General features: G+C 44.2%; 2 long non-coding RNA genes across 2 annotated transcripts; one reads left to right on the top strand and one right to left on the bottom strand.

Moving 5' to 3' along the window:
* Positions 1–1,225: 1,225 nt before the first annotated feature.
* Positions 1,226–4,711, top strand: LOC123426100. Its single transcript, XR_006622013.1, has 2 exons — positions 1,226–2,433; positions 4,269–4,711. It is a non-coding gene; the product is annotated as an uncharacterized LOC123426100 (long non-coding RNA).
* Positions 2,904–4,288, bottom strand: LOC123426101. The gene is made up of 2 exons (XR_006622014.1): positions 3,996–4,288; positions 2,904–3,914 (listed from the first exon to the last, which is right to left on the bottom strand). It is a non-coding gene; the product is annotated as an uncharacterized LOC123426101 (long non-coding RNA).
* Positions 4,712–10,370: the final 5,659 nt, after the last annotated feature.

Genomic DNA, 10,370 nt, shown 5'->3' with positions numbered 1-10,370 from the left:
CACTTGGTTTTCTTCTGTTTGTCCCTTTTGTTGGCCTTCAATCGGTGCAGCAACCCTGATTTTACGATCTTACTTTGTTTGTTTCTCTATACCCCAAATCTTATGCCAATGAAGTAGGTGTGGTGTTACATTATAGCGAGGCGTAGTACGGTGGTGTGCTAATCTTATTTTAAAACTTTGTTGATTGATATCACACTCTGCATTGTACTACTATGTCTTGTGTTTTATTGTTCCATTATGTTCAACAACATGTATTGAATATGTGTCGTCTAAGCATTTTATTTTCACTGACCTTTTTCTGTCGCACGCACTATTAGCCTTCTAGCTTTTATACCGTACAATTTTGTGTTTCCACTTTTTACCATATGATTTCATGCATGTTGCTGGTTTTCATAGTATTTTCCACCTCGTATCTGTGTGATGTTATGTATTGGTGATAGCAGAAGTGTCTCCGATCGAGTATGTATGTGGTCTACATTGATGTTGTTTGCGAACATTTTACTCGACCAAGGGACACCGGGTATTCATGCATTATTACTGTACTTTTATTGGACATACTTCGCCTCCTCAACCCCTCTTTGCACCTATTTCTTGCACGGTTTCTCTCCTACCATATGTCCAATTCGTCCAGCCTCTAGCAAACATATAGATTTACCCAGTTAAAGGTCTCCATGCAGAAACAATTAACGCACGGAAAATATTCTTCTATAAATTCACAAAAGAGATTGCTACTCCTTCCGTCACGGTTTAGAAGGCACAGTTAAACTTGTATGCGTTTCCAAAATAGACAAGGTTCAAGGCGCGAAAGCAATTACTCGTGTTAATTAGTACTAGTACTACTCGTGCATGCGCCCTCCCAATTTGCTGCTCACATATTAGTACTAGTATTTTCTCAGTTGATTAGGCGCATTAGCATTTACACCTGCTACATCTCACAACCGATCGATGACTACCTTGTTTTCAGAGATTTTCCAAGCGTGCCTTCTAAACCGTGACGGAGGGAGTAGTACCAAATGGATTGCTTGCAAGGTGTACATTAAGACCGTGTATATTTATATCATCAGATTTTTTTTTGTGCCTGAAAAATCCAAATGCTCTTGAAAATTACCTTGTAATCATAAAAGTTAATGTTAAATCTTCAACACTTGATTTTAAATCATCACTCAAGTGTCATCAAATTTTTGATGAAAATTTAAACACACAAAAGAGAGATCGTATCCATGACTAAAAAAATTCAAAAGTGTTGACATTTGAATTATTATTTTTACCTCAGAGCTCATCCACTTGTTTGACACTTTTCTACTGCAAATAATGAGAAGATAAGGTGAATCACGTCCGTGCAGCACAAGAATGTTCATGCGGCAATAGTTTTACTAAGTCGCTGATTCTTCCATCTCAACGTACATGTTCCAACTTGATATGCAACCACAACTGGTAGTCAGGATCCCACCAGCTACTTCTCCAACTCCATCACCTGCCGACGCATCTATCACCACACCAGCATGTGTTCGTGGAAGGCGGACCGCAGCTGTAGCAGCCGCTGTCCGACTGATGGCCCTTCCTTGCCCAGTCCTAGCCTCCTGAGAAAGGGCTTGTTTCCATCCTCCTATTGCTCTGCGCTACTCTCGCGCGACTACTTGTGGTACCCGACGTTGTGTTTGTGGAAGGGTCTTCATCCGAGCTATTGGCATTCAAAATCCCATTGGAACCGGTGGCGCTGTGGCAGGAGCGCATGAGATTATGCTGCTTGACGTCAACGATGACAGAGCACGCTTAACTGAGTCTCATTCGTGTCGAGGGTTAGGCGATATTGGTTTGCATGATCGTTCAGGTGGAAGGAGCTAGTGGCAAGGCAGAGGGTGTTGTCGTCAAGAGCAAGGTGCATCGGGATGGTCGGCCTGACCGTCATCTCCTTGGTCACGATGTGGCCTATTTCCATTGTGCTTTTCGGGGCTTTGTTGTCCTTACCTTGTTACAGCGGGCTTTAGAGCATTTTAATCGGAAGATGATACTTCTTCGACGTGGATGGCGCTATCTGTCCCTAATAATAAAACACGTATCGCTTCTCTCGTACGTCGTTGGCACTTTTACACAAAAGCCCCTCCATTATTGGGTATTCAACCCACAGTCTGTGTGTAAGTCACGAGAACATGAGGGTTCTTCCGCGGCGGCCTCTATCGCAGGACCGACTCGGCGCGCCCCCCTCCCTGACCCTCTCTCCATTGGGTAATCATTGATCGATTGTCCCCTCGCTCCATCCGGCCAAGGTTTCTCCCGCCGGCGAGGAGCGCGCACACCGAATCTGGTCCGGGGGGCCCAGTTTGCTCCGCTCCGGCTCGGTGTGTTGGTGGATTCGGTTCTAGGGGATGGAGCGGCAGCGGTGGCTGCAGGCCGCGGTTGTCATGTCCTTGCTGCTGCTTTGCTCCGGGAGAGGTACGGCTACTCGCTTTTCTCTCACCTTCGGAAATACCGTGATCCGACTGGTTGCAGCCGGATGTCGGACACCCTTGTTGTCGGTTAAGCTTTTGCCTCGGGTCACGGCAATGTCGTGCCTATGTTCAGGAATCGATTAGGAAGTGTTTTTTACTAGAACAACCGAATTAGGACCTAGAACACCATTATCTACCAGCCGTTGTTTGTTCACTAGTTCACGGCATGTTGTTTCATACTTTTGACTCCTGTTATGTGCACAACTTCAAACCTTTTATATGCTTTTATTTATGCATACCTTGTCATGCTCTGTAGTGATTCTTAGCCTAGCTACTCGGTTTTATTCTGTGTCATGATCGATTACTCAGTGGATCATTGTATTCTCATGTTGGACCTGTTTTCTTCGTTCAGAACTTAAGAGCAAAAGACAAGTGCCAGCATATAATTCCACTCTCGCCAAGACGCTTGCAGAGTATACTTTAGCAGTCTGTCGCCTTGTCTTCTTCATCATCCAATTCGGATTTGCTTACGGTGAATACATAGGATTTCTACACGTCCGTAATAATAAAGCACGCACTACTTCTGTTACTTCTGTCGTCCGTAGCATCCGTTGTGGTAATTTTGTGAAAAAGCCCTTGATGTTTTGGGTATTCAACCCTCACTCCTGATTTGAGTGAAAAAAACGATTCAGTTTTACAGCCCCGTCCCCATCGACACCCAGTTTCACTGTTATGTCTTATCCATCAGCTCCTCCACCGTCTCTGGCCATCCGTCGCACCCTCGCTTGCCGTCGGCGTGGACAGGAACAAGGAATGGATCAGGCGTCCCGCCGTAGGAGCTAAGGAAGTGGTGAGACCGCGCGGACGACCTCGTCCACCCCACGTGGCCCTCTCCGGCGAGGTGAGGCCAGGAATGGGGCGCAGAAGGCAGCCAGGCCGCCGTGCTTGCCCGCTAGAATGGCGCCGGGCCTCGTGTGTGTTGTGAAGGGGGGAGGGGGCAGCTGGGGGTGGGTACACCGTCGACCAGTACCGAGAGCGAGCACACGCCGCCGCTGTGACCAGTCTGCCGCCGCGAGTCCTCTACGGAGAGAAACCACAAGAAGAAGAGACAAGTGTTACGGGAATGAGATGGAACCAGGGGGAGAAGGACCAGAGAGGGAGGCAGGCAGGTTCGGGTGGGTTCACTAGCAGCGGCGTGGCTGACGGGGGCGGTTGCTCATAGCAAGCCCAGAGGCGGCTGCTCTGGTGTGGATCCGATGAGGGGGCGGACCGATCGAGGCAGAGGAGCAGAGCACACTTGGGTTGGTGGTCCGGGCGGCGGATCCGACGGCACGACGGACGGATCGAGGCGAGGGAGCACGCGTTGGTTGGTGGTCTTGGCGGCGGATCTAGGCAGAGGAGCACGAGGCCGACGGAGAGGTGACCGGTGGCGAGGCGAGCTCCAAGGCGGCGAGTGTTGCTGCGGATCCATGGTGACTCCCTTTCCTGGAGAAAAACAAGATTAGAGAGAGAAGAATGAGCTTGGAAAGGCAAGAGAGAAGAGGAGAGGGGTGGCAGACTCCTCACAGCTTCGTCCCGTGCCCGAGCGGAGATCCCGAGTTTCGGACGCCGGCGTCGGGTAAGCGCGCGCTTGCGCCCGCCCTCGGCCGAAGCACTTTCCCTGCTTGTTTTCTGTGTGCATGTGGGATAGAGGCGACCATGGCCGGCTACTTCTGTCGAATCTGATTTGTTTCTTGGGTGTTGTTGTGGTGGTGGTCGTCATCAGTGTTGTTATATCTTGTTACGAGCTTCGCGGTGCTGATGAGTTCTGTTGTTGGTGGTCGTGATTGTGCTGTGCAGGTGGTAGGATTCGGAGGCCATGTCGTTGGGCACCGTGCTGGTCGCCATAGCGGCGTCCATCGGGAACCTGCGGCAGGGGTGGGATAATGCGACCATTGCAGGTAATTCGGTCGTGCCTCCAAAAAAAACAGTCGGCCTTTCGACGCGGTTGGGAAGATACTCTTTGTGTTGCAGCGCTTCCCAGGGGCCCGTCTTAGGTGACGGCAATAATTGGGTATCTTGCCGGCTCCGATCATGACGGATTTGGCGGAACTGCATGTAGTAGTAGCAGCAGCGGTTGTAAAAACAGATATTCTTTCTTGTTCTACAATCTTTTTAAGTCGATCAAGCGGCTGAACCGAAATCCTCGCAAGATTTCCGAGTTCTGTGAACGGATCCGTTTCTTGCGCGATCTGCGCATCTGAACCATGATAATTCAGTCCGTGTCGACATGTTGTGAATTCTAAACTGATGCAGATGCTTTGACTTCATGATGACCAGTCGGCCTCTGCTTGAGGCAGCTCGTGGAATAGAGGAGCTCCTCTCCTGGCGTGATTTGAGGAGTCGGCCTCTGCTTGAGGAAGCTCGTGGAATAGAGGAGCTCCTCTCCTGGCGTGGGTTGAGGAGGTAGTACGAGGAGGCCACCTGCTCGAGTGGGGAGAAGGGGAATTCACCAAGGGTAAAATGAACGAAAATGGAGACTGTGACCTTTAGAGATAAGGCTGACACCAACCTAGCAACCGATCGGCTCACGATCCTATTCTACTATTTCTATACAAACGTTTTGGTCGAGCACGAGAGATATTGATTTGATCTAGAGTGTTGTCATTTGATCTAGAGCGTTGTCAAAAAGTCGCAACTCACCAAGATGAGAAAGTGCTCGTCTACCATGCATGTTGCCTGTCCGTTGAGCAGTGCTACGCCAAGTGTCCTGTATGTGCAGCTACATCACAGGTGGAAGATAGCGTGGTCTGCTGTTGGTTTTCATCATGTCTCATTGGATTCACTTTCATCGTATATAATGTTATATATGCACAAACGTAGATACATATAGGCTCTTCCATATAATAAGTGTGGTCAATACATAATTTTGTTACCTGTTGCAACGCACGGGTTTTTTTTTCGCCCGGTGCAACGCACGGGCATTAGTACTAGCTGGTAATAATGTAATCACATGTGTGCTTCGCAAAGCCGAGGAAACTTTTGGATCCCGTCTATTTTGTACCATCGGCAATGATAACTATGATGTGATTCAAATTCAGAATAATAGTCAGGGGCAATACTTTCTTTTCTAGTGGCATGCATGTACGTGTGTACAACGTACACCTTCTGAATTCTGATCCTTCTATTCTATTCAATCTCTTTCTATACGATGGAAACTCCTTTTCCTTAGTTGGATATATATCGAACCCTTCTTTTCTTTCTAATGTATTTGGTCTCTTTCTATTATACGTGTCCCTCGAATATACTAGATTAGTGCAAAGATTGTTCAGTTCGAATCGATACGGATGAGAGTCCACTGGAAACTAATCCATGTGCTTTCAAGTTTTTTTTGCGGGCATGTGCTTTCAAGTTTGTACATGTGTCCTTGTCTAACACGTGCATGCTTGTTTGGATTGTATACGCGCATCTTTTTGCATTTATTGTATACGTGTATTACTGCAGGAACCCAACGTGTGTGCTCTTGAGTTATGTGCAATAATATACATATGTGCCCTTGCCTAATCTTTGTTGCACGTCCAATAGTAAAAATATAGTCCTTGCCTCATCCCCTAGAACAAAATCATTGCCTAATCTTCACCACCGATACATCTTAGTTTTTAGAGTGTTAAATCACGACCGTTAGTTTTCTATCGTTTTAAGTATATAATAGATAGATGCCAGAGATATAGAGATGTGAGACCTTTATGAATGAAGAACCGGCAAAAACTTACAACATCGAAAACATCATAGAAGATGCATATGGACTTCATTTTCGATGAATTCGAGCTTGTCATGAAGATGACCATAAGCTCTAAAACTCACCTTTGCACCTATAGGTATCAAGGAAAAACCTATACCTTGCATCTAGTCCTCTTGAGCTAGATGATGATGATCTTTGCTTCCTATAGATGGACCACCTTTCTTGATTGCGTTAGTTTGATGAAGACCAGTTGATTGCTCCCCCGTACTCACTAGGTATTCCTCCGGTGCCAGTGAGTTATATGATCTCATGGTCATAGGAATAAATACTTGATACGCAGAAAACAATAGCAATAAAATGACATGATCAATATGCTACGTACATAGTTTGGGTCTAGTCCATCACATGATTATCCTAATGATGTGACCCCGTTATCAAGCGACAACACTTGTCTATGGTTAGGAAACCTTGACCATCTTTTATCAACGAGCTAGTCAACTAGAGGTTTACTAGGGACAGTGTTTTGTCTATGTATTCACACATGTATCTATGTTTCCAATCAATACAATTATAGCATGGATAATAAACGATTATCACGAACAAAGAAATATAATAATAACTAATTTATTATTGCCTCTAGGCCATATTTTCAACAGTCTCCCACTTGCACTAGAGTCAATAATCTAGTTCACATCACTATTTGATTTTAACAAATCCAACACCCATATGGTTCTGGGGTTTGATCACGTTATGCTTGTGAGATAGGTTTTAGTCAATGGTTGTGAACCTTTCAGATCTGTGTGAACTTTACAAATCTTTATGTCATCTTATAGATGCTGCTACTACGTGCTATTCGGAAATGTTCCAAATATCTACTCTACTATACGAATCCGTTTTACCACTCAGAGTTATTCGAATTAGTGTCAAAGCTTGCATCAACATAACCCTTTATGACGAACTCTTTAACCACCTCCATAATTGAGAAAAATTCCTTAGTTCATTAATTTAGTATGGACAACTTTGACCGCTGTTTAGTGATTGAATCCTGGATCACTCTCTGTACCTCTTAACAGACTTGTGGCAAGGCACACACTAGGTGCGGCACACAGGATGGCATACTTTAGAGTCTATGGCTAAGGCATAGGGGACGACCCTCGTCCTTTCTCTTTCTTCTGCCATGGTCGGCTTTTGAATCTTACTCAAATTCACACCTTACAACACAGCCAAGAACTCCTTCTTTCCTGATCTATTTTGAACTCCTTCAAGAACTTGTCAAGGCATGCATTTCATTGAAAGTTCTATTGCGTGTTTTGATCTATCTCTATAGATCTTGAAGCTCAATGTTCAAATAGATCTATCCAGGTCTTCCTTTGAAAAACTCATTTCAAACAAACTTTTATGCTTCACAGAAATTCTACATTACTTCCGATCAACAATATGTCAACCACATATACTTATAAGAATTTCTATAGTGCTCCCACTCACTTCTTTGGAAATACAAGTTTCTCATAAACCTTGTACAAGCCCAAAAGCTTTGATCATCTCATCAAAGCGTATATGCCAACTCCGAGATGCTTGCACTAGTCCATAGAAGGATCGCTGGAGCTTTCATACTTGTTAGCATCCTTAGGATTGACAAAACCTTCTAGTTGTATCACATACAACCTTTCCTCAAGGAAACCGTCGAGGAAACAATGTTTTGACATCCTATGTGCAATATTTCATAAATAATGCAGCAACTACTAACATAATTCGAACGGACTTTTAGCATCGCTACGAGTGAGAAAGTCTCATCATAGTCAACTCTTTGAACTTGTCGGAAACATCCTTGCGACAAGTCGAGCTTCTCTTAATGGTGATTTTTCACCATCATCGTCTGTCTTTCTTTTAAAGATCCATCTTAATAGTCATACGACCATCAAGTAGTTCTTCCAAAGTCTACACTTTGTTTTCATACATGGATCCTCTCTCGGATTTCAGGGCCTCCAGCCATTTGTCGGAATCCGGGCCCACATCGCTTCTCCATAGCTCGTAGGTTCATTGTTGTTCAACAACATGTCCTCCAACACAGGGTTACCGTACCACTCTGTAGTAGTATGCGACCTTGTCGACCTACGAGGTTTTGCAGTAAATTGTTTCGAAGCTCAATGATCACCATCATCAATTTCCACTTCAATTGGTGTAGGCGTCACAAGAACAACTTCATGCGCCCTGCTACACACTTGTTGAATTCATGGTTCTTTAACTTCATCATGTTCCACCACTCTCCCACTCAATTCTTTCGAGAGAAACCTTTCCTCGAGAAAGGTACCGTTTCTAGAAATAAAGACTTTGCTTCCGGATCTGAGATAGGAGATGTATCCAACTGTTTTGGATATCCTATGAAGATGCATTTATCCGCTTTGGGTTCGAGCTTATCAGATTGAAACTTTTTCACATAAGCGTCGCACCCCCAAACTTTCAAGAAACAACAGCTTAGGTTTCTCCAAACCATAGTCTATACTGTGTCATCTCAATGGAAATACGCGGTGCCCTATTTAAAGTGAATGCGGCTGTCTCTAATGCATAACCCATAAACGATAGTGGCAATTCGATAAGAGACATCATAGTATGCACCATATCAAATAGGGCACGACTATGACGTTTAGACACACCATCACACTATGGTGTTCTAGGTGACATTAATTGTGAAATAATTTCCACATTGTCTTAACTGTGTACCAAAAAGTCGCAACTCAGATATTCATCTATATGATCATATCGTAGACAGTTTATCCTCTTGTCACGACGATCTTCACTCTGAAATAGCTCTGAACTTTTCAACATTTTAGACTTGTGATTCATCAAGTAAATACTCCTGTATCTATTTAAATTGTCAGTGAAGTAAGAACATAACGATATCCACTGCGTGCCTCAGCACTCATTAGACTGCACACATCAAAAATGTATTACTTCCAATAAGTTACTTTCTTGTTTCATGTGGTATGTCTCAAGTGATTCAAAATCAAGTGAGTCCAAACGATCCATCTGCATGGAGTTTCTACATGCGTTTATACCGACATGACTCAAGTGGCAGTGCCACAAGTAAGTTGTACTGTCATTACTACTTTGTATCCATTGGCACCAATATTATGAACATGTGTAACACTACGATCGAGATTCAATAAACAATTGAGGGTAATTATTCAAGAAAATATAAGTACTATTATTCCTCTTAAATGAATAATCGTATTGCAATAAACACGATCTGATCATGTTCATGCTCAATGCAAACACCAAATAAAAATTATTTAGGTTTAACACCAATCCCGATGGTAGAGGGACCATGCGATGTTTTGATCACATCAACCTTGGAAACACTTCCAGCACTTATCGTCACCTCTCCTTTAGCTAGTCTCCGTTTATTCCGTAGCTTTCACTTCGAGTTACTAATCATTTAGCAACCAAACCGGTATCCAATACCCTCATGCTACTCGGAGTACTAGTAAAGTACACATCAATATCATGTATATCAAATATACTTCTGTCGACTTTGCCAGCCTTATTATACACCAAGCATCTAGGGTAGCTCCGCCTCAGTGACCGTTTCTCTCATAACAGAAGCACTTAGTCTTGGGTTTGGGTTCAATCTTGGGTTTCTTCATCAGAGCAGCAACGGGTTTGCCATTTCATGAGGTGTCCCTTCTAGCCCTTGCCCTTCTTGAAACTAATGGTTTTACTAACCATCAACAATTGATGCTCCTTCTTGACTTCTACTTTTGTAGTGTCAAACATTGCAAATCGCTCAAGGATCATCATATCTATCCTTGATATGTTATAGTTCATCACGAAGCTCCAGTAGCTTGGTGGCAGTGGCTTTTTGGAAAACCATCACTACCTCATCTGGAAGAATAACTCCCACTTGATTCAAGCGATTGTTCTACTCAGACGATCTGAGCACATGCTTAATGATTGAGTTTTTCTCTTTTACTTTGTAGACAATGAATCTTGTCGGAGGTCTCATACCTCTCAACAAGGGCACGAGCATGAAATCTCAATTTCATCTCTTAGAACATCTCTTATGTTCCGCGACGTTTCAAAACGTCTTCGGCGCCTTGCTTCTAAGCCATTAAGTATTACGCACTAAACTATCACGTAGTCATCAAAAACGTGTATGTCAGATGTTCGCAACATCCACAGACGACGCTCCAGGTGCAGCACACCGAGCGGTGCATTAAAGA

This window comes from Hordeum vulgare, chromosome 2H, assembly GCF_904849725.1.
Source record: "Hordeum vulgare subsp. vulgare chromosome 2H, MorexV3_pseudomolecules_assembly, whole genome shotgun sequence".
Lineage (NCBI taxonomy): Eukaryota > Viridiplantae > Streptophyta > Magnoliopsida > Poales > Poaceae > Hordeum > Hordeum vulgare.
Note: the sequence above shows the minus strand (reverse complement) of the source record. Positions and strands in the feature narration are given on the sequence as shown.